Source organism: Macaca fascicularis, chromosome 1, assembly GCF_037993035.2.
Source record: "Macaca fascicularis isolate 582-1 chromosome 1, T2T-MFA8v1.1".
NCBI classification, from domain to species: Eukaryota; Metazoa; Chordata; class Mammalia; order Primates; family Cercopithecidae; genus Macaca; species Macaca fascicularis.
This window is the reverse complement of record NC_088375.1, coordinates 200,047,068-200,075,052: the sequence shown is the minus strand read 5'-3', so window position 1 is coordinate 200,075,052 and position 27,985 is coordinate 200,047,068. Positions and strand designations below refer to the sequence as shown.

Here is a 27,985-nt window from a genome sequence, read left to right as displayed (position 1 = left end):
TGTTTGTCTAGCCACTCTGCTTAGCAGGTAAAGATGGTGCTTTTCCAGTTGCATCTCGGTCTCCCCCAGATATGTCCCTCTGCAGAGCTCAGGGAAGGTAGTGGAGGGAGAAGGGAGAGTAAGAAGGAAAAAGGTGGCCCTCCCCATGCTGCAGAGAGAAAGAATGAGGCACAACTTTCAGGGATGGACTGCAGGAGCAGGGTTCGGGGTCTACCACCTAGTCCCACACAGGTCTCTTCACTCAGACTTGCTAGGCCCCAGCTCCCTTCCCAGCTAGGGCCATGTACCCAACAGGCATCAGAAGCAGAGTCTGGGTTTCCTCCTCCTTCTCCAGGGCTGCCAAAGGCCCTTTGAGACACAATTCAGCCTGATCAGCCTCACTCCTTCATGCCCCCTAATTGCAGCCATGGCCATCTGCTTCCAGCCTTTTCTCAGTTATCTCTTCCTTTTCTGTCAACTGAACCAATTCTTAGGCTATGCTGCCTTATCATTTCCACTTTTCCCCTCTCCTGAAAGTCTCTAGGGGCCTTCTTTGGGGAAGACTGCACAACTGCTGAAAGGGAGGACTTCTAGGACCAGAACTCTTCTAGGACCAGAACTCTTCTAGGACCCTTGTTAGGGGCAGCTGGTGAGAAACTGTGGCTTCTGGGTCTTATGCCAAACTGTTTTGAGTTCATATCCCAGGTCCACCACTTACTAGACGTGTGGCCTCAAGGAAGCCTCTTCGCCTCTCTCAAGTTCAGTTTCCCCATTTTCAAATGGGAGCAAGAGTAACCCCTTTCTCACTGTGATGTCAACGAGGACTAAGATAATGAAGGTAAAGTACCTAGCAGGGTGCTGAGGGTTAACTATTGCTAACTAGGGAGAAACTACTTAAATGCATGAGACTTGGAGACAGGGAGAGGATCTCTAGACAGCTTTGGGCAAAGGCTGTTACTATCCATACATGACTTGGTTTGGATCAGAAATGGGTAGTCTGAAAACTCATCTGTTTCATACATGTAGGAATTTCTGTCGGCCTGGGCTCCTTTTGAAGACCTCCCATACCCTAAGCATACCAAAGACAGCAGAGCAGTCCTGGTAGCCAAAGATGGTGGCACCTGAGAGGACGAGAGGACCTTGATTTGCAGACTCCCACAAACTCCTGTAGCCAGGGTTAGTGGCCTCTCTTCCAACTCCAGGGATCTGGAAGGGAAAGCCCAGCAACCTCATAGCTGGGTATTGGAGAGCCAATCATCCACCTCCATCCATTATGTCACAACCTATCTTTATGACCATGAGCAATTTGTGTTATCTGCCTGAGCCTCAGTTTTCTCATCTGTAAAATGGGATCACAATACCTACCTCCTTAGCTTGTGGCAATGAGTAACTAAGCTGACCTATCCAACGCAACTGCACATATATCTCCCTATGTTGGCTTCTTTTGACTTTAGCACTAAAGCACCTTCTTTCATTTGCATGTGATTTGGGCTGCTGCTACCCTAGCCTCCAGGATGCTCCACACCTGAGCCTACTAGGGCCATCAAAGAATAGCAGATAGGAGTCCAAGCCCATGGCAGGGGTGCACTGGGCAGGAGTTTCTCAGCCTGGCCACACTGATGACCTTTCCTACTCTCTGGCCCAGGCATCTGGTCCCCTCTTTGTGTCCAGAGCTTGGGACTGCCTCCTGGATTAGCACATTGTCCTGTAAGCTCTCTGTGTGAGCTGGGACAGGGGCTTCTAGCAACAGGGCCTGAGCCCTCTTTCTGGGCCTTTCCCACAGAAGAGTCAACCACAGGAAGCCAACCACGAAGGCTGGCTGGTTGGCTGACTGCCAGGTTCACGTCGTGGCACCTCCCACCCCTCAGCTCTGCCTGAAACCCCGCCTGACCCTGCCCCAGCTTCAGGGATGTCTATACCTTTGCTCTCTCTGGGTTTCACAGAAGACAGCCAGGAGCTGAGAGACACAGCATGAGAGCACACAGAAAGAAAAGGCAGCACAGACTGCAAAACCCCTGTCCTCCCAACCTTAAACCCTCCGCTGCCACGCAGGTGTATGCTCTTCCAAGAGGCCTCCCCTACAAGTGCCCTCCCATCAATCCCAGGACACAATTGCCAGCTCCTCTTGGGTCTCATACCTCTATTCCTTCCCCACAGTGGGGTAAAGAGTTGTTTGTAAGCTGTGAGTTCCTTGAAGGCCAGGATTCAGGGGATCTATCGCTACATGGACAGACATGGCATATAGGAGGTGCTCAGTGAGTTCAGGGTCAGCAACTGAGCCATCAAGGAGTGCCCCACAGCTGAGGCATAGCGAAACGGGGAGAAACAGAGGGGAAAGGAAGGCAATGACTCCCTGCAGCTGGACCAGAACTTCCCAGCAGATAGAATTGCTCCAATGTGATGTGGCTTTCCTAAAGAGCTGGGAGTGTCCTGTCTGGGGAGGCATGCAAGCAGAGGACCACTTTGCAGGATGGTACAGTGTGCATTCAAGCACTGAATACATTGAATACATTTCAGACCAGACAACCTCTGGTGCCTTTCAACTCTGAAGTCTAAGGTTAGGCTCCTGAATACCTACAATTGTCCAGACCCAGCGTTAAGTGCTTTAGATGTTTTTCTTCGTATAATCCTCACAACTATCCTTTGCAGTAGACACTATCATTACTCCCATTTTATAGGTGAGGAAACTGAAGCTTATAAATGTAAAGAAAATTTCCCAAGGTCATACAGATGGTGGAAGAAGGATTTGAATCTCAGTCTGGGTCCAGGCCTGACCAAGACCCAGGCTGAACGAACACTTTCATTTAAAGTTTATTTTATTTATGTATTTATTTATTTATTTAGAGACAGAGTCTCGCTCTGTCACCAGGCTGGAGTGCACTGGCGCGATCTTGGCTCACTGCAACCTCTGCCTCCCAGGTTCAAGCGATTCCCCTGCCTCAGCTTCCTGAGTAGCTGGGACTACAGGCTGGTGCCACCAGGACTGGCTAATTCTTTTTTGTAGTTTAGTAGAGACAGGGTTTCATCATGTTGGCCAGGATGGTCTCGGTCTCCCTGACCTCGTGATCTGCCGGCCTCAGCTTCCCAAAGTGCTGGGATTACAGGCGTGAGCCACCACGCTCAACCTCAGAGCGCCTTTAAAGTAGCATGTCTCCCTGACCAAACTAGTCTGAGGAGGCCAATAGGTGGACCCCAGTGTGCCCTTTCTCATCACTCAGCCCCGGGAAACCTTCCATCTCTGTCAGTTTCCTCAGACACAGCTATACACGGCCCCAAGACTGCTCATTCACAAATTAACAGGTGTTCAGCCAGAGGCAAATTACACAGCCACACAGTCATCCACACACAACTTACACAGCACCTGACCTCATCTATATAGTCACTGTCACGCACTATACACAGATCCACACAAACTTGTTCCTGAGAGGGTTCATACACCTCACGTGCATTTCCCTCTGATAGATCCTTTTTCCTTTTTTTTTTTTCCCAGATAGGATTTTGCTCTGTCACCCAGACTGGAGTGCAGTGGCACTATCACGGCTCACTGCAGCCTTGACCTCCCAGGCTCAAGCAATCCTCCTGCCTCAGCCTCCCGAGCACCTGGGACTACAGGCATGTACCACCGTGCCTGGCTAATTTTTTATTTTTTTGTAGAGATAGTGTCACTATGTTGCCATGGCTGGTCTTGAACTCCTGGGCTCAAGAGGTCCTCCTGCCTTGACCTCCCAAAGTGCTGGGATTATAGGCTTGAGCCACCACGCCTATCCATCTAATAGACTTTGATGCTTGTGTGCATAGAAGCTGCACAGATACAAAACCTTAAATACGTGTCCACATGTTTATCCCCATATGACAGAAATACATGACCATTTCACAGCACTTAGGCACCCATATCCGCTCAGGATCACTCACCAAATCCTCCCCAAACAAGAACTTTATCCATTGTTCCCAGATCCAGTACTACACCCAGGTGAGCCATGATGCTCCTTCTCTCTGGGGTTGACCAGGCCGTCCAGAGAGGGGAAGAAGGCTCAGCCTGCCTGTGATGGATGGAATTAATCTACTGAGCTGGAGAAACTAAATAATTAAATCCCTAATCACCCCCCAAGCCAGCCCAGGCCAATATAGCTGAGGGAGGGAGGGGGCTCGGAGGCCCAGACCAATATCCTAGAGAAAAGGAGGGGCTTGGGAAATGAGGCACAGGCAGAACCCTCTGGGGGGTCTCTCAGAGGAACTCTGCCAGCCAGGCATACAGACAGACAGACAGACAGGCAGGCATGGTTCTCCAGTGCCACAGGCTCCCTTTCCACATGGAAATGAAGCAGCTTGGGAAGACGGCCTGCCACCATCCACTGACACAGGGAGAGAGGAGGGGCAGAATCCTCCTTCCACCCTTCCGGAGCCCTTCCTGCCTCGCCTAGAGGGGTGTCCTGGGGGTCTATGGGGATGGCAAGCAGGACCCTCAGAGCGCCCAGGGTGGAGGCAGACAAGGGGTCTGCTCAATGCAGAGCTGATGTGGTCTCAGCCAGGCCTTGGCCCACCCCTGCCCCCCTGAGAACAAACACAGCCTGGTGCAGATGGCAAGGGAGGACCCCTCCACACAGGTTCACCTGCTGCCCTTAGGAAGTGGGTCCAGCACGTGGCTAATAGGCTGAGGATGGGGCAGAGGCCCGGGCAGGGGGGCTCAGGAAATCAGCCGGGGAACAGGCCCCAGTCCGATTGGCTGAAAAGTGGGTCATTTTCCTTTTGAAAAATAGTGAGAAAATGGAGAAGTAGGTCGGGCTCTTATCCCCTCAGCCCCAGGCACCATCCCCGACTTGTGAGGTAAGGAGAGAGGGAGACGCCTGAACATGCCAAAGCCCCATATACCCTAGACCCTGGCCAGGACCCCACAGTGCGGGAAGCCAAGGTCATCATTACTCAGGACATCCAAGGACATGCACACTCCGAGGCCAGGGCTGGAACACCAGCCCCACCCTGCCCCAGGGATCTGGGGTGAAAGGAGCTAGGGCCGGGGCCAAGCTAGAGGGGTGGGGGCTCCGCACGCAGGACCCTGAGGAACCCCTCCCATCCCCGTGTCTGCTGTGAAACCTCCTCTCCTCTCTTCTCCTCCCTTTCCTCATCGTCCACGTGGGCAGAGTCGTTGCCATGACACCGCGGGCAGGTGGGCGGCTCTGGCGGCTGCTTCGGCCCAACCCCCATGCTTACAGCCCAGGTGGGAGGGGAGCGGCTGCAGCACCCTGGCCCCTAGCCCAGATGAGAGAAGAGAGAGGCAAGAGGCCCCCCTACACCCCTAGAGCCTGGAAGGGGCTCTATCACTGGCCTCTCAGTCATGAAGCAACCCAGCCCCGTGCTTGCAGGTCTGGGGAAGGAAGTGCCAAAGAGGATCTTAGGCCTTGACCACTCCCCTCCACCAGAGGTCCCTGGAGTGGCATGGGGTGGGGCAGACCCCCAACTCCCACTTCCTCCTTTTCTTAGCAGCTATCCTCCCAGCTTTCCCCACATACTATGTCTTAGTCTCTTCATGCTAGCAGCTGATTGGTCCTGCCTGAGGTTTAACCTCAGTTGCTCATTTTGCCACACAAGCTCAATTCTCCATGCTCTCTTGGGAGAAAGGAAAACAACCAGGCTGGGCTCAGTGACTCACGCCTGTAATCCCAGCACTTTGGGAGGCCGAGGTGGGCGGATCACTTGAGGTCAGGAGTTTGAGACCAGCCTGGCCAACATGGTGAAACCCCCATCTCTACTAAAAATACAAAAATTAGTCGGGTGTGGTGGCACATGCCTGTAATCCCAGCTACTCAGGAAGCTGAGGCAGGGGAATCGCTGGAACCCAGGCGGCAGAGGTTGCAGTGAGCTGAGATCATGCCACTGCATCCCAGCCTGGGTGACAGAGCGAGACTCCATCTAAAAAAAAAAAAAGGAAAGGAAAGGAAACAACCAAAGTTGAGACACTCAGAGAAATTCCTCCCCTATTGCCAGATCACAAAATGTCTTATAGAAATGGGGATCCCTTCCTCTAGGTCTCCCTGTATACCTGAATTCACATCACAACCCTGGGGACAAATCATTCCTAAGTCCATACTTGGCTAAGGCATCCACACCACCAGGGTAGAGGACCAAGAGTGTAGCAGGAGAAGAAGGGAAGAAGGGAAGAGGTTGGGGCCAGGCATTAGAAGCTGCCTGAGGATGCTGTCCCGCCCCTACCATATCTGGCTTCAGGAAGTCTGGGCCATGCCTGAGCTTTCCATCTCTGAGCTCTCCGCAGCCATTCCCCTTCTCTCTACTCCTCTCACAGTCCACGTGCCTCTCTCCAAGTGTCTCTAAGTCTCTATCTGTGGCTCTGACCTCCTAAGACTATTCCCTTTGTTCAAGACCCAGCTCCCGACTCCTGTTCCCTACGGCAGGAGCCCTGCATCACTGACAGGGTGGAACCACAGAGACCCCTGCGTGGCAGGCCTCTGCAGCCTGGCTGGCCAGAATTAACATACATGGGATATTGGTGACAAGATCCAAAGGAAGGGAGAACTGCAGTCAGCATTAGCTGGAGGGTGTCCAGCCTGTCATGAGGTGTTCATGACATACATACCACACATACACATAAAGACACTTTTACTTTCTTCCTTAGCCTTCCCCTACTAAAACAGCAGATGTGATTAAAGTACAAGCACATGCATGTATATTTGTGCATGCATGTGTTTGTAGATTGTGTCTCCTTTTCTCCACCCCCACTGCTGGTGTTCTAGGTCAGGCCACTCTCATCCTAATTGCTCACCAAAGCTATGACAACAGGTTCCTAACTGGTCTCCCGGCCTTGCGTCTTGCTCCACCTTGATCCTTTCTCCTCACTGGCTGCCAACCATGTAAAATTTCTTTATTCAACAAATATGTATCGAGTGCCTACTCCAAGCTGAATACTCTTCTGGACACGGTAGATACAGCAATGAACAAAACAGATGAAGCTCCTGTGTTCATGAAGTTTATATTCTAGTGGAAAAAGAGGGATGATAAGCAAATATATAAAATAATGGTGGTGGCAAGTACTGAGATAAATAATAATAATAATAATGGAGTGAGGAGATAGAACGACAATGGGCTATTTAAGATAGACTATTGGGGAGGTCTTTCCAAATACGTGACTTTTGAGCAAAGACTTGAATACAGTGAGGAAGTGAGTTGCCTGGATATCTGGGGGAAGAGCATTTCAGGCTGAGGGGAAAAGCAAGGGCGATTGCCTCCACATGGAACTGTGCTTTTTATGGAACAGAAAAGAAGCCCACGTAGGAGTGGCCCCTGAGATCCAGGAGGTAATAGGGGGCTTTGCACACATAGCACTCATGTTGCTCAGGATGCACTACACTTTGGATTTCACTCTGAGTGAGATGGAAAGCAACTGGAAAGGAAAGATCTCATTTTACTCTGGCTGCTTTTTGGGGAAGAGTCTTTGGAGGTGGGGCTGGCAAGGGTGGAAGTGGGAAGACCATCTGGAATATTTCCTGTCACTGAAATACCCGTTCCCACAGTTGCTCACCTGGTAAGCACCTGTTCAACTTTTAAGCCTCAACTCAAAAGCCTCCCCTTCTATGGATCCTTTACCAAACCTTTCCCTTCCCCACTCCAGAGCCAACCTACCTCTCTTTAGGTCCCCAATCCCTCCAATGAACACTTAAGTGTACCTACCCTCCTTAACACTCTCCTTATTTGGTTCCAGGTCCTTTATCCTCCCAAGACTGCAAGTTATCCGAGGTCAGGGACCATCCCTAGTGCCCAACACAGCATGTGGCACATTAGAGGCATAAAATAACCACTGGTTGAATGAATGGATGCACTGGGTGAGGCACATGTGATGGGGAAGGATATGTTTGCAAGCTATTGTTAACCTGGATGAGTGAGATGCACAAATGTATGGCCATGGGTTGTAATCAGACAAATGTTAGCATATGCCCACATATTTCTGTATATTCTGTTCACATGTATATGTGTTAGCATGTATGTGCATGCTGACAAATCCCCATGTTGGTATAGACACTCCTGTAGATTTGTTAATGGATGGACATGTTAGAAAGTGCACCTATGTTGATATATCCCTATTATGGCACAGACAAGTAATATGCTCATGTACCTGTACACGTGTATTGCTACGTGTTGTATGTGTGAGGCTTATGCACGCACTTGGGCTCCCCTCTTGCTCACTATCCCTTTCATCCACTAGGCCCAACTTGTTGGATTTTGAAACCTCTGTAGCAATGTTAATATTTAAGTTCCCATCCGCTTTCCCCACAGACAGCTCTGAGCACCACAGCATCTGAACAGCCTGAAGCCTGGATTTCTTACTCGGCTATCCCCAAGGCCTTATAGGTTTTCCCTCTGCAAACTCCTTTCATATGATGGAGAAAAGCTGGCTCCCAAGGACATGAGAATTTGAGAGACCTCAGAGAGCCTACTTTCTGGAGAAGAGCTACAAGTAGCAGGGTGATCAAGTTCAAGGTAATGGGAAGACACTTTTGGGTAGCCCAACATTCAGTCAGAATTGGTCTCTCTCTCTCTTTCTCACATTTATTCACAGGTTTGGCTCAACTTGTGTACATATATTCATATGTGGTTGATACGGTATGTATATGCATGCCCCACATACATGCTCACATGCATGCTTACACTCACACACATGCATTACTGGATAAGCACACCACACACACACACAGACACACACACTAGTTTAATTCAGTAATTTCCTTCTCATTCACATATATACATGAATGCATACATACAGTCATACATATATATACACACATTCACACTTATACAAATAAATGTGCTTATACACATATACACAGCATACTTACACATACTTATGGACATATACACAGTCATATACCCACTCACAGGCAGAAATACACATGCATGTCCATGGAGTCCCAGATCTTGCAGAGATATCCAGCCTCTCCCCTGGCTTCTATCCTGTCCACAAAGTTCGTATTCTTTCCAAGTACATCACAAGTTTGCGTTTGCTCTCTCCTCTTGCTAGTCTCCCACTTCTCTATTTGGAAAGTTGTTCCTGTTATCAATGAGATATACCCACTCCTGGACACATCCCATTCCCACCCACTCTCAGGGGGAAAAGAAACGTCACTTTTTTAAAAAGGGCTCTGTTATGCCCTCATCCCATGCCTAGAGAAACGAATATTTCCTCAGACAACCTTGGTAGGAGTAACAATAAAGTAGGTGTACCTCTTCAAACCCAGGAGACAATCCCCCCATATACACAACCCCTTAACTCTAAAAAAGAAAGAATGAAAGAAAAGAAAGAGAAAGTATCAAGGCCAAAGGCCTTCCTCCCAGTACCTCTGGGTAAAAGTCTAACACTCTCAAACTCCAAAACAGTTATTGGGGCAGAGGAAGAAACAGTAAGGAAATTAACTGTGGGCACTGAAACCTCCTAGGACACCCCTTTTCTTCCCTAGAGGGCAACTTCATGATGAGTGAACCCCTCCCTTCCCAGCCTGTGGGCCCTGCCAAGGGAGAGGTTAGACCAGGGGGCTTAAAAATGTAAAGGGGGTGACCTGGGCTCAAATAACAAAAGAAGCAAGTATTTTAAAAACAGAAGCTGGGAAGGGAGCAGAGAAGCAAGCTGCAGACACCTCCTGGCAGGGAAGCAGCTGCTGGAACAGTGGATCAGGAAGAGCAGGACTCTCCAAGGGGCCAGGGAAAAGGGGGTGGACATCTAGCATTTCATGTGGGGGTGGAGGGGTGACTGCTTCAGGCAGGAGCAGCAGCTCCAAAGTAAAGTCTTATCAAAGCTGTTATGTAACCAAGGGAGCTGAGTGGAGCACAAACACCTCCCCTCCCCAAACAGGCACCCACACCCACACCCACCACCTCCCAGCACCCACAGCAGAGGAAAACTCAGCTCCTCCCAAGCAGCTAGAGAAGGCAGGAATCATCTTGATGAGTTACATCAAAAACATGATGGGTGAGGGGCTCCTTATGAACTACAAGTCACATCTGGGAAAGGATCAACTGGTTCAGTTTGAGGTCCCTAGATTCCTCTCCCTTTTCTTGAACTCTCTGCCACACCCAATTTTTGCCCAGTATTATCTGGAAACTGTCTCCTTCCTCTCCTCACAGGGAGGATCCCATTTGAATATTTGATTGTACTCTTGGGGATGGGAGGTGAAGCCACCATCAACTCTTCCTGCCTGTTATTCCCCTACAGACTCATCTGCATGTCCTGACATTTGACTCTCATCCCCCTGGGATGACAAGGGAAGGGACCTTGAGAAATAACTCCTTGCTCTATTCCCTTCACGGTTACAAAGACAGTGCATAAGATACAGATACTTGAAATGACCCTGACTCTAAGTAATAAGGAGAAAGATATCCAAGAGAACTAAAGACTGAGATCCAGACCTCATCCCTCCATTTGAATATTTTTTACTCCCCCAGATCTTCCTCTTTTCCCACTGCCCTGTCTCCAGTAGCCTCCTCCTTCTCTTCTCCATGGCACTGAACAACCCCACCCACTCCTTGAATCTTTTGCTTAAAAATCTTCCTCCCCAACAAAAAGTATCTCCCAAATGCTGCTCTGAGCTAGGTTTGGAAATGGACAGAACACAAGACAGGCTTGCAGAATATTTCAGTGTCCCCTGTCCCAAATCCCAAAGTATGGTGGCCAAGGGAATATCAAGCGGTCAATCAAGTGATCCTGAACTTCTGAGCTGTAACCACCCCACACCTAAGCAGAAAGACCCAAGTTCTCTTAATCCAGAAGCACCTTGAGCCTGAATTTCTGGGCCCCAGTAGGTGAAAGGCTGGTATCAATATCTCTGAGCTTGTTGCGCTAAAAAACGTTCCCAGGAGATGAGATCTCACAGGCACAAAATCATTCTCCAACTCTACCCCAATAATAACAGTAGGATGGTTTTGGAAGGGAGAGGAGGAACTGAAACAGCAAAAGGGGAGAGGGGCCCCTTGGCGGAAGGGTTCCTAAATACCACTAACAACTGTGAGACCTAAAACATAGGAAGAACCCCAAATACATATTTCCATCCAGGGACTGTGCCCTTGGAAAGTGGGTCATCTGGGAGAATTTTTCTAGTGAGCCCTTCCCACTGCCCACCGCCTTTCCACCATCGGGACCAAACGAAGCCTCATTCAGCACTCAGGACAGCTCCGAAGGAGCAAATCCCCGCCGAGTCCCATTCAGCACCCGGGACAGTTCCCAGCGACATTCCCGGCCCCGGTATTCAGAAACCCAGGCTGCCAGGAAGGAACAGGCTTACCCCACCACACACCCTCTTTAGAACAGAAGACCCTCTCCCCTGCCCCTCCCACTGTCGCTCCCATCCACCGGGGGCACCTGACAATCCCCCCCACCTTCCCTCTATGTCCCAAGAGAGAAAAGAAACCCAGACATGGGGCTTCCCTGAGCGAGCCTTGAGAGAGGACCCCACCCACCTTCCTTCAGCCCAGAGCCTCTCAACGCCACTCACAGCTGGTTCTAAAAACCACTTTCCTTCTTAATCACCACCCCAAAAATAAAAGAAATACTCACGTGGGGGCTTCCAGCCCTGCAGACAGATGTGGTGGGGGGAGGCAGAGAGAGGTAGCTCCCCAAACCCTGTTCTGAGCCCCCTTTCTGAAGGAGCCAGCTCCCATCTGGACTGGGGGGAGGAGAGACATGTGGAAGCACTGAGTGAGGGGAGGGGAGAGGGGAGAGGGGAAGAAGCAGGAGCGAGGGACTGCGGGGCGGGGGTGTCGAGATGGGGGCGAGGGAATCCTTTTTAATTGCATTCTCTCCCCATGTCTACATCAGCCCTGCAGGCTCAGCTCTTTAATATTTACACACAGGAAGAGGAGAGGATGAGAAAGAACAGAGAGTGAGGGGGGCAGAGACTACCTGAGCTCAAAGGGCATAGAAGCAGGGACCTTTGGGAGCTAGGAGCTTGGGTCCCCGACACCATCCCCAGCCCACTTCCACTCTGAGCTCTTGACTGGAAGGAAGAAGAAGGAACCCTGGGACCATTCTGTCCCTTTGTTAACAAGACACTTTGAAGCTGCATCAGAAAAAGATCAGATCCCCACCCACATACCTGGACACCCCCACAAACCCAGATTTCTTGGGTGCCTTATGTGCAGATGGTAGAGACAGTATTCAGGCACAAGCATGTTCTGAAGCTTGGAAGCATGTTTGCCTGTGGGCTGCTGTGTAAAAACACATGAACATGTCAGCTAGCATGTATAAGTTTATACAAGCATGTTCTGAGTGTTTTCACATGTTAACAGCGCACGCAATCATATACAAGCCTATGTAACCATATGTGTAAACCAGCTTCCAAGGAGCCTTCCCGCAACTACAGTCCCAGGGACAAGGCCACCCACTTCTCCAGACTCCCTTATTCCCAGACCCCTCCCTCAAAGCCTCACTTTTTCTGTCTGTGACATGGGAAGAAGGGCTGGTAGGAAGAGATGCTGCATAGAGCCCAGGGGCCTGACAAGTTATTAGCAACGATGAGCTGGCAGCTCGTTACCATAACGATGGTGCCACTGCCTCACCCCAGCTCAAACCCAGACTCCCCAGACGGCAGGAGGCCCGCTGAGCCAGCAGCCTTCAGACTGGGGAGGGGCGGGGTGGATAAAGAGGAAATCAAGACATAATGCTTGCATAGTGGAGGGTACACAGCTGTTCTTCCAACCCCCACTGAGTGACAAAGCTTTGACTCTACCAAGTGGGAATGAAATCAGAATCTGGGAAGGTTTCCTGACCATGGGGATGGTAAGACCAGAAGGGGTCTTTGGAAGCTCCTCTAGGGAAAAGTTTTTATCATCATTTGCTCCCTTCACCACCTCACCCCCAAAAAACTAAAAAGCAACCAAATACGGGGCCCCTTGCTGAATTTCAGTCTCCCCACCTGTAATATGGGGGCAATCCCTTTATCATTTGTCCTAGACTCCTGGAAGATTTCATTAGAAAGGGTTTAGGGGTAACTACAGACCCTTCCTAAATCAGACAAGCCCCAGAAGTTTCTCTATTCATTAGGAACCCAATAAGGTAAGGAATAGTCCATCCAGCTAGAGGCAAAATGCATTGGAAATTGGGGAGGATGAAGGAAAACGAGCTTAGCCAGCTCGAGCCCCAACATCAGCTGGAAGAGATGATGTTAGGTGTCAGGCAGCCGCTGAAAGCAGGTACTAACACGAGAAAGTCTGGGAGTCTGGCCTGTAGCCAGGAATCAAGACAAGACAAGCCCATGGCCTACCTCGGTGGTGGGTGTGGCTAGGAATCCCCATCCCCAGCGACATCTGTAGCGCCCTCTCTTTGGCAAGGAGTCCCAAGTTGAAAGATGTACAGCCTTAGGCTTTTTGAGTCTTCATTTCTTTTCCAAAAATCCCCTGTACTCAGCTCTGATGGGGGTGGGGAGAGTTCAGGAATAGAAGGCAACATGGAGGATTGCAAAGTTCCTGGTCTAAGATTAGCCTAGGAACCCACAAATTTGTTGTGTGACCTTGGGCAAATCCGCTCCCTTCTCAGGGCTTCAGAGTCCCCAGTTTGTAATGAAGACATTGGACCAAGTCAATTCTAAGGTTCCTCTCCTGGCCATCATTCTACAGCTACATACAAGCTCACTCCTTGGATGTGAGCCCCCTGGCACAAAATTCAGTGGGCCCTGCCTGCCAGATCAGTGGGGCAGTGGCGGGTGGGAGATGCGGGGGCTGTATGTGAGGCCGTTCATCCTATGTTCATGTTCCTTTTAGAAACACCTGCCACCCTAGCCCTCCCAGCTCCCTTTTTAGACCCTGATTCACTGCCAGCTCACGAAGCCTCTCCCTCCCCTCCCTCCTCTCTTTTCCCCCCCCTCTCTCTTTTAGGCATTGGCAGCTGGGTGCAGAAGTAGCCCCAGCATTCAGGGAATGCTGCGCAGAGGTAGAGGGCAGTGCCCCCAGGGTCAGAGAGAGCACACCAGGAAGTACCACTCTCTAACCTTGGCCCAGCCCAGTGCTTTGGGTCACTGAAAGACCTGGGCTGAAGTCTTTCTGTACCACTGACTAGCAGTGTGTGGTTGTGGGAAATGCAATTCATTTCTCAAGCCTCAACATCCTCATCTGTAAATCGGCATTATATTTGGTTGAACCATGTGAAATTGCTGTTTTTGTAGGTTAAATAAAAACAGTTGAATATTGGCAATTTCATATGGCTTAACGTGATACCTGTCCTGCTTGCTTCCCAAGGCTGTTGGGGAAATAAGAAGAGTTCAGAGGGCAGCATTTTCAAAAGCCCTGAACTAATATGAGGGCATTATTTTATTATTATTACTTCAAAGAGCTTAGTACAGACCCACCCGGAGCCAGTGGACTGAACCAATGACCCAGAACTTGAAGGCTTGGGACTTGGAAGTCTGGGAGAGCGCCACCTGCTCTGATGACTAACAGGGCAGACGCTTCCACCTGGCCTCCTCATCTCCTAGCTCTAAAAGGCCCTCGATGAAGCATTATTGAGATGACACAAGTTCCCAGGCCCCCAAAAGGAGAAGCAGCACACACAGGCACATACTCCAGCTCACCCCAGATCCCCCCTCCCACCCACCAGGGACCTCAGCATGCAGGAAGGACATGACCAACAACATCCCAGAGGGCACCCCCTGAGGTAGGTGAAGGTAGAGACTAAGATGGGGAGTGCCACATAGCTCTTGCCTGAATGAAGGGTCAGGGGTCCCCAGAGAAGGGGGGATGATCTGACCTCGGAAAAGTCTCATCTCCCTGTCCTATATCACACCAGGAATGGGAGGACGGTGGGGGGACAAAGCACAGGTGTGGGTGATTCAGAGTTAACTGTGCTCAGATACACTCTCTCTCACAAAGCCAACGCACGCGCGCACACTCGCACACACACACACACACAGTCACACAGGGCAGATACCGGGACCCACTCACAGAGATAGTCACACCGGCACACACATCCATTCACACACTCACAGAGACACACACGGGGACAACACACACTCATTCACTCACATGTCCACAGATACATACACAGTACCACCCTCCACACTCACGCTGCATACACCCACTAACATGCACACACACTCTCGCCCACAGTGGCACACGCACACACGGCATACACTCACCGGCACACACAATCACCCACAGACCCACACAGTGACACACTCGGCACAGACACACAGCGACACGCACTCACATTCACACACCTGCAGAGGAAACTTCTCTCCGGATCTCCCCAACACTACGACTTCCCCCCCCCAACCAGCGGGCTACTCCCTCCCAGACCCAAGCCTCCAGCCGGGCGAGGGCTGGGCCGGGGCTGGCCTGCCCCCGCGGCACTGACCGGGAGAGTGGGTCCGCGGTCCGCGTGGTCCCCGCCCGCCCCTCGGGTCTGGCCCGCTGGCAGCCAGGCTGGGGCAGGAGCGGGGGCAGCCGAGGAGGCCCAGCCCCTCCCCCCTCCCGGGGCCGGGAGCCGAGGCCGCTGGAGCCCGGGGCGTGGGCGGCGCCCGGGCCGCAGCCGGGCCGAGCCTGGGGGGCGCTGCAGAGGGCGCCACAAGCGCGGCCCCGTCCCCACTCATCCCCGCGGCTTACCTGGCCCGGCTCGGGCTACGGCCGGGTTACATGGTGCCAGCGGCCCGGGCCGGGGGCGTTGCGGCGTTGGGCAGGCGGGCAGGGACCGGGGCCCGGCACTGCGGAGCCCCCAGCTGAGGGGCCGCGCCGGCTGCGGAGCCCCGAGCGAGCGCCGAGCGGCAGCGGGCGCGGGAGCGGGAGGCGGCCAAGCCACGGAGGCTGGATTTCCCGGGGACCGGGAAGGGGAGGCGGGGGGGATCCCGCCCGCGCGCTCCGCCCCCGCCCCCGCCCCCGCGCAGGGCGACCGAGCCGGGAGAGGGAGAGGGAGAGGGAGGGGGACCGAGCTCCTCGCCCCCGCGCGGACCCAGGAGAGCCGAGGTCGCCGCCCGCGGGCGGCCGCCGGGGTCCCCGAGGAGCGCCCACCTCGCTCAGCGACGGTGCTGGGGGCGCCCAGCGTAGGTGCAGGAATGAGATCCCCCTCCCCGGGGACCCAGGAACAGGCACCCGAAGTGTCACGGCCACGCACAGCCGACCTGGGCACAGGGACCCAAGCCCGGCGGCGGGCGGGCGGGCGGCCGGGGGCCAGCTTAGCCTCACTGACCGGGTCTCGCCCCCCGCCGAGGCGCAGTCACGCCCTGAATGTCACACACAGCTCCCAGGCCCGTCCGCTTAGGAGACTCTCCTTCGGGCTTTCCCAGTCGGCCGCCCGACCTCAGCTCCTGGCCTGGGGTCAGGGGGCCCCCCTTCTTCTGCCCCAGCCCCTGCCAGGATGGGGCGCTGTGCCCGGCCTCGGAGTCGCTGGCAGGCATCCCCCACCCACAGTCCGTACAGCCGAGGCATCCCCAGTGTGGAGGGAGAGCCCCGCTGTACCTGCAGCCTGTGCTGGGCCCCCCCCCCGCCCGTGCCCACTGTGCCCGCCCGCCTGTGGGCCCTGAGCCTGGGATTGTGCCGTGGCGGTGTCGGGGTCGGGGGAAAGGGACTGTTCGAAGCACAGCTGGAGGCTGCGGAGCCCGGACACAGGCTGCGGGAGCCGAGAGGCGGAGAGCTGACTGCAGCAGTCCCCTGGCTTGAATCCGTCTTGGCGCCCAGAGCGATGCTGTAATGGGGGGGGAGGGGGCCGCGGTGGGGAAGCCGCAGGGGGAGGGGCTGAAGACGTGGGGGAAGGGGTGGCTCCGGATTCTGGCTTTCCAGGGTGCGTGTGAGGGAACACTGCCTCCGGCGCTGAAAGTTGGGGGTGGAGGTTCAGTGGGCCCTCTTCTCTCCTCTACCTTTTCCGATCTTGAAAGCTTGGGGTGGTGAGGTGTGGGCTTGGGAGGCTTGGGAGACTGTCCACCTCTCTAGGAACATACCTTGGAGTTGTTCTGATTCAACGGCCCCCACCCTGCACCCCAACAACTTCCTGCTCTCTGTTTCCTTGTGGAGCCACCGGCTCTCCTCCCTGTATAAAGGGGGAAACCGAGGCAGGGGACGGAGAAGCTAAAGACCCAGAAGAGCTACAACTGGGAGCCAAGACCTCTTTTCCTCAGGGAGATGATGTTTTAAGATGCCACATTACATTAAATAACATAAGGGGCTTGGAGAGCCCTCCTCCCAAGGGAGACCTAGAAGTCTGGTAAGAGACTAGTAGATTGGTCACCTACCCTGCTGCTCACAAGAACAGTTGATTGTCTCTTCAATCATGAACTGAGGTTGCAGACCATTTCCAGCCCAGGGTTCAGTCAAGAGCAGATGTCAGAGAAAATAAGAGAGAAAGTTGTTCCCAGGAACCTACTTTAGAACTGAAGGAAACATCTCACTTTCCGTGGAGCATAAGAAGAGCCCTCAGGCCTAGCGTGGTGGCTCACGCTTGTAATCCTAGCACTTTGGGAGGCCGAGGGAGGCAGATTACCTGAGGTCAGGAGTCCAAGACCAGCCTGGCCAACATGGTAAAACCCCGTCTCTACTAAAAATACAAAAAATTAGCCGGGTGCAGTGGCACGTGCCTGTAATCCCAGCTACTCAGGAGGCTGAGGCAGGAGAATTGCTTGAACCCGGGAGGCGGAGATTGCAGTGAGCTGAGATTGTGCCACACTGCCACCTGGGCAACAGAGCCAGACTCAGTCTTAAAGATTAAAAAAAAAAAAAAAAAAGAACAGCCGACAGCCAGGCGCAGTGGCTCACGCCTGTAATCCTAGCACTTTGGGAGGCTGAGGCAGGCGGATCACCTGAGGTCAGGAGTTCGAGATCAGCCTGGCCAACATGGTGAAACCCCGTCTCTACCCAAAATACAAAAATTAGTCCGGTGTGGTGGCGGGCGCCTGTAATCCCAGCTACTCAGAGGCTGAGGCAGGCGAATCACTTGAAACCGGGAGGCAGAGGTTGCAGTGAGCTGAGATCGTGCCATTGCACTCCAGCCTGGAACTCCGTCTCAAAAAAAAAAAAAAAGAACAGCCATCACAGAGGATGCTAAATAGCACCACGGTGTTTTCGCAGTTCTAAGACCTGTATTTTGTAAACTATTCTGAAACTGGAAAGCATCTTATAATAAACGAGGACATTTAATATGACTCTTCTACCTTTCTGTTAAAGCTATCAGAGTTGGTGCATTTTAGAATTGAGAACATGATGTTATTTTCATTTGTTCATTCAACAACCCTTTACTGATTATACCTGGCACCTTGCTAGCCTCTTGGGGGCATACAGATTAATCAGACAGGCTTACCTTAGGCAGTGTTCTCTCATAGCCATCCAGTGATTAGTAAGGGAAATGGAGATGTAAACCAATAATTACTATACGGGCCAGCTTCATGGGATTGTGACCTGTGCAGTTGTACAGAACCCCACATGTAGAAGGGCATCACTCTTAGTAGAATATTCTGCTGTCACTGTCTTAAAATTGTTAATAATTTTTGAACAAGGGGTTCACCCTGGGCCTAGCTCTGCCTAGGTGAAGAGGACAGACAAAGAAGCACAAAAAGCTGGGTGCGGTGGCTCACTCCTATAATCCGAGCACTTTGGGAGGCGGAGGCAAGCAGATCACCAGGTCAGGAGATCGAGACCATCCTGGCTAACACGATGAAAACTTGTCCCTACTAAAAATACAAAAACAAAATTAGCCGGGCATGGTGGTGGGCACCTGTAGTCCCAGCTACTCAGGAGGCTGAGGCGGGAGAATGGCGTGAACCTGGGAGGTGGAGCTTGCAGTGAGCAGAGATAATGCCACTGCACTCCAGCCTGGACGACAGAGCAAGATTCCATCTCAAAAAAAAAAAAAAAAAAAAGCACAAAAGCAGCATTTGAGTGGAGTCTCAAAGATTGGGAGAGAGACTTTCAGGTAGACAGTCACATGTGCAAAGACAGAGACTCACCCAGTGTCAGACAGTATGACAGGTGCCTTGTTTGATCTTCCCACTGAAAACATGATAAATAGCAAAACAAAACAAAACAAAAATAAAGTAATTTTTATTAAAACACAATAAAGAAGAGAATATATATGTATAAATATGATATTTTTTAATATTCTTAAATGTATCAATGTGCTGGCAAGAAAATAAGAATCACTCCAGCCAAAATCTAGGTAAAGGCAGAACCAGAGAAGTAAGCAGAGCACTGAAGCCAACTTTAGTCTTGGGGGCTGTGATAGATGAGTTGCAAAAAGAGCACCAATTCTCTGCCTCCACCTGAATCCATCTCCTTTGCCCTGTGACTTTGCAGCTCCCTGCATCAAGAGGTGGACTCTTTGGAACAAGGATCTCTGAGGAGGAAAAAAAAAGCGGCAGACCCTGCTTTCCCACCCCTTAAATCTGAGTGGACTTGTAACTTGCTTTCGCCAGTGGAATCTGGAAGAAATCATGGTGTGCCAGTTCCAAGCTTAGGCCTTCAGAGACATGAATACTTCTACTCTTTCTTTTGGTCTCCTGCCTTCACTATAAGAACAAGCCTCAAGCCTGCGACAGCTGGAGGATGAGTGACAAGGTGGAAGAGAGCTGTGCCATCACAACCGTCCCAGCTAAGATCATCATGGACCAGCCTGTAGCCAGCAGATCTCCAAACATGTGAGAGAGCCCAGGCAAGAGCAGCAAAGATATCTACCTGTCCACAGCTGACTGCAGACACATTAGTGAGACCAGCTGAATGAGAAGAACCGTCGAGCCAATTTGAAGACTCTTGAGCAATAATGAATACTCATTAATTTAAGCTACTGAGCTTTGGTATGGTATGGTATTATGCCACAATATTATGGCACTTAGTAACTAATACAGAGTCATTTGCTGACAGATGAAATTTAACTTCAGTTTTCATGATCTCTCAGGGCACCAGAGATAGAAGATAAAACCCCAGTCTGCCCAACATGGTCACATACTCCCCTGTATAAGCTTAGAACCCCAAAGGGCTGTACTCTCAATGTACAGGAGAGCTAGAAAAAACTCACCCCATCCCCAAACCTAGGAAATTGTAAGAAAATTGCATGCTTTAATCCTCAGCAGTAGTAATGAGTGTAGAAAGGAAGCATTACCTCCTGAGTATCCATTACTACAAGTTAGATTTCACACCATATGCAGTCAGATCCACTCTACCTAGAGGATCTGGAAAAACTCAAGCCAATAATTTGGTATAAAATGTACCAGACTGGTAGTGCCTCAGGTGCCCAGCAGAAGCAAATGTAAATCTTTGTCTCGGGCCTCAAATAATTTCCACAGATAAAATTCCAAAGAAAATGAATGACTCACAGTTAAATGTCTATCACTGAACAAGGAAACATGGCACTGTAAACAAGAAACAATGTGATTATTCATTTTTATGTGTTAACTTGACTGGGTTAAGAGATACTCAGATAGCTGGTGAAACATTATTTCTCAGTATGTCTGTGAGGATGTTACCAGAAGATATTAGCATTTGAATCAGTAAACTGAGTACAGATCCAACCTCATCAGTGTAAGCAGGCATCATCCAATCCATTGAGGTCCCAGATAGAGTGAAAAAGGCAGAGCACGGCAAAGCTGCTTTCTTCTTGAGCTGGGATATCCATCTTCTCCGGCCCTTGGACGTTAGAGCTCCTGGTTCTCAAGCCTTCAGCCTCAAACTGAGAGTTATACCATTGTCTGCCTCAATTCTCAGGCCTTTGGGCTCAGGCTGAATTACACCAATGGCTTTCCTGGTTTTCCAGCTTTCAGACAGTATATCGTTGGACTTCTTGGCCTTCATAATTGTGTGAGCCAATTCCCCTGATAAATCCCCTTCGATATGTCTACATATAGACCACTGGCTGTTTCCTGGAGAACCCTAACTGATACAACCAGCAAAAACAATACATAGTAGAAAAATACCTGCAAATAACAACTAATAGTATTATGAGACACAGAATATAAAATAACTATGTTGAGTATATTTAGAGAAATAAAATAATCTTGCTCCTTTGGCTTATTTTTCTTGTCTTACTGTGCTGGCTGGGTCCTAGAGTACAATGTTGGATAGAAGTGGTGATGGTGGGTATATTTGTCATGTTCATAACTTTAATGTTTCTGATAGTTCTTCTTTAGGATGACATTTATTATAGGGTTTTTGGAGACCCCTCTTGATCAGGTGAATGAAGTTCCACTTGATTTCTAATTTACTGAGAGTTTTTATCAAATGTATGTTGAAATTCATCAAAGGCTGGATCTTTTCACTTGATCATATAATGTGTTCAATTATATTTAGAGATTTTCCTAATATTAAATTTTACTTTCCTGGGATAAACTCAACTCACTCATAGAATGTTATGATTTATTTTACATAGATAATATCATCAGACTCAATCTGCAAATATTTTATTTTGGATTTTTGCATCTATATTAATAAACAAAAATAAGTCTGACATTTTCCTGTCTTTGTTATCTATGATTTGGCATCTAGGTTAGTCTAGCTTTGTAGAATGAGTTGGGGGAGTTTTATCTCTTTTCTTTTTTTTTCTTTTTTTTCTTTTTTTTTTTTTGAGAGAGAGTTTCACTTGTGTTGCTCAGGCTGGAGTGCAGTGGTGCGATCTCGGCTGACTGCAACCTCCGTCTCCAGGGTTCAAGCGATTCTCCTGCCTCAGCCTCCCAAGTAGCTGGGATTACAGGCGTGTGCCACCATGCCCAACTAATCTGTAGCCGTGCCCAGCCACCTCTTTTCTTTTTCTCTGAAAAAGTTTGTGTAAGACTGGAATGATCTGTTATTTGTAAGTTTTTGTGAGATTTGTGTAAGACATGTGTTTCATCTGTAGAAATGGTGTTTATTCATTAATTTTTTTTTCCTATTGCTTCTATTTCCTTAGCAGGATATATTAGTCTGTTCTCACGCTGCTGTAAATTACCCAGTTCTCATCGAGACCGGGTAATTTATGAAGAAAAGAGGCTTAATTTACTCACAGTTCTGCAGGTTGTACAGAAAGCATGACTGGAAGCCCGCAGGAAACTTACAATCATGGTAGAAGGCAAAGGGGACATGAGCATGTCTTCATGTGTAGGAGCAGGAGAGAGAGACAGCAAAGGGGGAAGTGCTATACACTTTTAAACAGCCAGATCTCATGAGAACTCACTGTCGTGAGAATGGCAAGGAGGAAATCCACTCCCATCATCCAATCACCTCCCACCAGGCCCCTCCCCCAACACTGCAGATTACAATTCAACATGAGATTCGGGTGGGGACACAGAGTCAAACCATATCACAGGACTATCTAAAGTACTAGTTCAGGCTTTCTATTTTTTCAACCACTTCTAATAAGTTGTGTTTTTTTTGTTTTGGGGGGTTTTTGTTTTTTTTTTTTTTTGAGACGGAGTCTCGCTCTGTCACCCAGGCTGGAGTGCAATGGTGCCATCTCAGCTCACTGCAAGCTCCGCCTCCTGGGTTCATGCCATTCTCCTGCCTCAGCTTTCCAAGTATCTGGGACTACAGGAGCCTGCTGCCACGCCCGGCTAGGTTTTTTTTTGTATTTTTAGTAGAGACGGGGTTTCACCGTGTTAGTCAGGATGGTCTCGATCTCCTGACCTCGTGATCCGTCCGCCTCGGCCTCCCAAAGTGCTGGGATTACAGGCGTGAGCCACCGCGCCTGGCCATACGTTGTGTTTTTAAAGGATATGTCTATTTTGTCTAAGTTTTCAAATGTATTGCCATAAAGTTATTATAAAATTATTCTATCATTTAAATATATGCTTTACCTATAATTATGTCCTCCTTTATAAATATTTATTTGTACTTGCTTTCTTTTCTTGATTCACATTGCCAGAGATCCATATTTTAATCATTTTAAAGAATTAGGCCAGGTGTGCTGGCTCACACCTGTAATCTTAGCACTTTGAGAGGCCAAGGTGGGTGGATCATTTGAGGTCAGGAGTTTGAGACCAGCCTGGCCAACATGGTGAAACCCCCGTCTCTACTAAAAATACAAAAATTAGCCGGGTGTGGTGATGGGTGCCTGTAGTCCCAGCTACTCAGGAGGCTGAGGCAGGAGAATCGCTTGAATCCGGGGGACAGAGGTTGCAGTGACCTGAGGTCGCACCACTGCACTCTAGCCTGGGTGACAGAGCAAGACTCCTTCTCGAAAAAAAAAAAGAATTAGGCCAAGTGTGGTGGCTCACACCTGTAATCCTAGCACTTTGGGAGGCTAAGGTTGTGAGGATTGCTTGAGCTCAGGAGTTCAAGACCAGCATGGGCAACATAGTGAGACCCTGTCTCTATTCAAAAAGAAAAAGAAAAAATCAAATGCTTAGCTTCCTAACTTTGTTGATTTTCTCTGTTGTATCTTTTCTAATTTGTTGATTCTGCTCTCATTTTTATTATCTACTTCTTTCTACGTCCTTCGGGTTTACTCATTCTTTAAGAAATTGCTTAAGTTGAAAATATAATTCCTTAATTTTCAGCTTTTCTTCTTTTTTAATATAAATATGTAAGGCTATAAACTATCTTTAAAGAACTGTTTTCACTGCATCTCATGTTTTCATTATCATTTAGTTCTAAGTATTTTTAAATCCATATTATGATTTTTTTGACCTATGAGTTATTTGGAAGTGTATTTTTCATTTCTAGATAGTAGCATTTAGTTTATATTTTTGTTATTAACTTCTTTTTTTTTTTTTTTTTTTTTGAGACGGAGTCTTGCTCTGTAGCCCGGGCTGGAGTGCAGTGGCGTGATCTCGGCTCACTGCAAGCTCCGCCTCCCGGGTTTACGCCATTCTCCTGCCTCAGCCTCCCGAGTAGCTGGGACTACAGGCGCCCGCCACCTCGCCCGGCTAGTTTTTTGTATTTTTAGTAGAGATGGGGTTTCACGGTGTTAGCCAGGATGGTCTCGATCTCCGGACCTCGTGATCCGCCCGTCTCGGCCTCCCAAAGTGCTGGGATTACAGGCTTGAGCCACCGCGCCCGGCCTGTTATTAACTTCTAACTTAATTGAATTGTGATCAAAGAATCTTGCCTGTATGGTACTTATTCCTTGAAGTTTGTTGAAACTTGCTCTGTGACTAGTATGTGATCAAGGTTTGTAAATGCTCTGTGTGTGTTTGCAGCTGTCAGTCTCCAAGGCGGCTTCATTTACTCTCATCTCATTGTATGTCTGGCCTTGGGTAGCCTCCTCCCACACTGGATAATAGGGCTAATATGTACAAGCAATAGAATTTGCGGAAATGACAGTGTATGACTCCTGAGGCTAGATCATAAAATACATTGCCGCTTTCACCTTGCTGTCTGAGGTAGTTCAATAGCTAACTCTGGGAAGCTAGCTGCCATGTCATGAAGACACTCAAGCAGACCTACATGGGGCAGAACTGAGCCCTCCTTCTGAGGCAGGAAGTGGGACTCAACTCCAGAGGTGGGGACACGGGACCAAATAGACAACTATCTAAAACAGGGCTGCGGCAGAAGCAGCTTTCTATAAGACATGCCCCCCACAGTGTGCCATGTCAGTTTACCATTGCACCCAGATGTTACTGTCCCTTTCCACGGCAATGACCTGACCTGGCAACGAATCCAGAAGTTAACACCTTTTTCCTAGAAATGTCTGCATAAACTGCCCTCTAATTTGCACATAATTAAAAGTCAGTATAAATATGAGTGCACAACTGCCTCTCAGCTGCTACTCTGGGCACACCGCCTATAGGGTAGCCCTGCTCTGCAAGGAGCAGCACCTCTGCTGCTACTGTGCACGGCCCATTCAATAGAAGTTGTTGTCTAACACCACCGCTAGCCCTTGAATTCCTTCCTTGGTGAAGCCAAGGACCCTCCTGGGCTAAGCCCCTATTTGGAGGTTCATCTGTCCTGCATCACTTCTAGTCATTAGCACCAACCTTGTGATTATGTGAGTGAGTCAGTTTGACAGCAGATCCTTTGGCTCCAGTCAAGCCATCAGATGACTGCAGCTCCTGACAACATCTCTCTGAATTTCATGAGAAATCTTAAGCCAAAACCACCAAACTAAGCCACTCTTAAATTCCTGACCCATAGAATCTGAGAAATAATAAATACTTGTAGTTGTTTTACACTACCAAGTTTCCACAGCAATTGGACAACTAAGACAATTCTGGAGAAGATTTTGTAGTCTCTGACCGTAAAAAGCAGAATTATGTATATGTTAAGCCTCTGTTTTTCAGTTTCATTGTTCATATGTTCAACATATTTACCAAATTTCTGTTTGACCTATCAACAACTTTTAAAATGTGTTGAAATCTCCCACCATGGTGGAGGATTTGTCTACCTCTTGTCTATGATAGCCCTATTAAATTTTCTTTATATATTTTAATGATACTTTATTAGGTGCATGCATATTAGGTTTAAAAAAGGAAAAAAAATAAAATTATCATTATTTTCAGATGACACAAAATTCACCTGGAAAATAAAAAAGAATCTAAACAGATCGTTAGAGTACTCGTACTTGCCAAGGAATCTGGATAAAATATCAACATACAAAAGTCATTTGCATGTTTATATTTGCACAATAATAAAACATAATTTTTAAAAGCATACCACTTACAATCATTACAAAAAGTTATATATTTAATAATAAATATAATGAAAGATGAATAAAATTATGAATATTTACTGAGTCATTTTTAAATACTTAGTAAGTGGAGAGATACTTCACATTCGTGTATTTAAAAATTATAATTTGCAATGATGTCAGTTCTTCCAATATTAATCCCTAGATTCAATGCAATTTCAATCAAAATACATGCAATTTGATAACCTGATTCTGAAATTAGTATGAAAAAGTTAAGAACCAGGAACTAAGTTACAATTTTTTAACCTTTTATCATGACAAATTTCAAACATAGTTTTTAAATAGAATAGAAAAATATCTCCCCATGTGTTTTTTACCCAGATTCAATGATGATAAACTCTTAGCCAGTTTTGTTTAATCTATGCATATATTATATATATATTTTTTGTTTGTTTGTTTTTTTGAGATGGAGTCTTGCTGTGTTGCCCAGGCTGCAGTGCACTGGTGCTATCTCAGCTCACTGCAACCTCCGCCTCCAGGGTTCAAGTGATTTGCCTGCCTCAGCCTCCTGAGTAGCTAGGACCACAGGTGGGCACCACCATGCCCAGCTAATTTTTGTATTTTTAGTAGAGACAGGGTTTCACCATTTGGCCAGGCTGGTCTCAAACTCATGACCTCAGGTGATTCACCTGCCTTGGCCTCCTAAAGTGCTGGGATTACGGACGTGAGCCACCATGCCCAGCCATAATCTGTATTTTCTACTCTTCCCCTCTTTGTACTATTTTGAAGCAATTACTAAACATAGTACTTTATCGATAAATATTTTAGTAGCTATCTCTATAATAAAAGAGATTTTTGTTAAGCATAATCACAATACTATTACCACATCTAAAAATTTTAATAATTTCTTAATATCATAATATCATTAAATATCTAGTTAAATATCCAATCAAATTTCTCTGATTCTTCTTATACATTGCAATCAATTGATGTCATCTAAGTCTTTATTTTTTTTCTGAGACGGACTCTCACTCTGTTGCCCAGGCTGAAGGGCAGTGGTGCAATCTCGACTCACTGCAACCTCCGCCTCCTGGGTTCAAGCAATTTTCCCACCTCAGCCTCCCCCATAGCTGGGATTACGGGCATGCGTCACCACACCCTGTTAAGTTTTGTATTTTTAGTAGAGATGGATTTCACCATGTTGGCCAGGCTGGTCTCGAACTCCTGACCTCGAATGATCCACCCACCTCAGCCTCCCAAAGTGCTGTGATTACAGGCGTGAGCCATGGCTCCCGGCCCACTTAAGTCTTTTTTAATCTGTAGGTTTCCTCCTTTTTTATTCCAGCAATTGTACTTGTTGAAGAAACCAAATTGCTTATCCTGAGAATTTCCCAGTTTGGGTTTTGCCTCTGAAGTTTTATCATATTTCTCTATCCCCTATATTTCCTGTAAATTTGTAATTCGTTTTAGAGATTTGATCAGATACAGGTTCAATTTTTAGGCAAGATTTCATTAGTAATGTTGTATATTTCCATTAGTAGATATATCTTACATATCTTTTGAGTAATGGTTGCATAGATATACATACATGTAAATTTTCATCAATCAATACATTTAAGATTGTACATTAGGTTGTATATATTAAGATCTATACTTTTAAGATGTACTTTAGTATGTGTCTTTCTTAACTCAATAAAAATGAAATAAAAGTAATAATTTGGTTCCCTTGCATATTACAAAGGTGACTAATAAGGATTTTGTGGGATTTTCTTTGGTAAAATTATAACTTTTTTTTTGAAACAGGGTCTCACTCTGTCACCCAGGCTGGAGTACAGTGGCACAATTACAACTCACTGAGGTCTCAACCTCCCAGGCTCAGATGCTCCTCCCACCTGAGTCTCCAGAATAGCTAGGACCACAGGCACATGCCAACACCTCCAGCTAATTGTTGTATTTTTTGTAGAGACAGGTTTTTCCCATGTTGCCCAGGCTGGTCTTGAACTCCTGGTCTGAAGTAATCCACCCACCTCAGCCTCCCAAAGTGCTGAGATTACAGGCATGAGCCACCGTGCCCGGCCTTTGGTAAGATAATGAACTCATGCATTTAAACATGTTTGACATATTTTAATCCACTGAAGGTATTCTATTATGCTCTATTTTTCCCAAATTTGACCAAAGGTAGTTTCTTTAAGTTGGCTGCTGGGTCCTTCACAAGCCCATATTTGGTAATTTCCTTGTTTTTTAATATAAGAAAGCATTTCAATTCAGTTTGTGCATTTTCTGTACAAAATAGTCATTTTTTCCAAGGATTCAGAATGCTTTTAATTCAAAATGGTATTAAAACCTTCAAACCGGGTACTAGGAGATTTCATTAATTAACCAAAACACTTCTGAAGAAGAAGAATAAAGAGGTGTTATTTGCCTTATCAGGATCAGTACTTATTAAAAAGATATAGCATCAAGACCATGTGGTGCTGGCTCAGAGAGACAACATGATCAGTACAATAGACT

General features: G+C 48.2%; 1 protein-coding gene across 7 annotated transcripts in view; it reads right to left on the bottom strand.

The window, feature by feature from the left end:
- Positions 1-16,395, bottom strand: part of DLGAP3 (DLG associated protein 3) — a 69,150-nt gene extending 52,755 nt beyond the window's left edge. Inside the window, exons 1-2 of one of the 7 annotated variants that reach the window (XM_045375078.3) lie at positions 15,568-15,776; positions 13,236-13,380 (exon numbers count right to left, since the gene is read on the bottom strand). The gene's annotated coding sequence lies outside the window, so the exon portion shown is untranslated. Of the gene's footprint in view, positions 1-11,530; positions 11,640-11,875; positions 12,019-13,235; positions 13,381-15,567; positions 15,777-15,969; positions 16,105-16,147 lie in introns of those variants that run through there. The other 6 variants (XM_045375066.3, XM_065525311.2, XM_065525318.2 and 3 more) reach the window with 6 other exon arrangements.
- Positions 16,396-27,985: the final 11,590 nt, after the last annotated feature.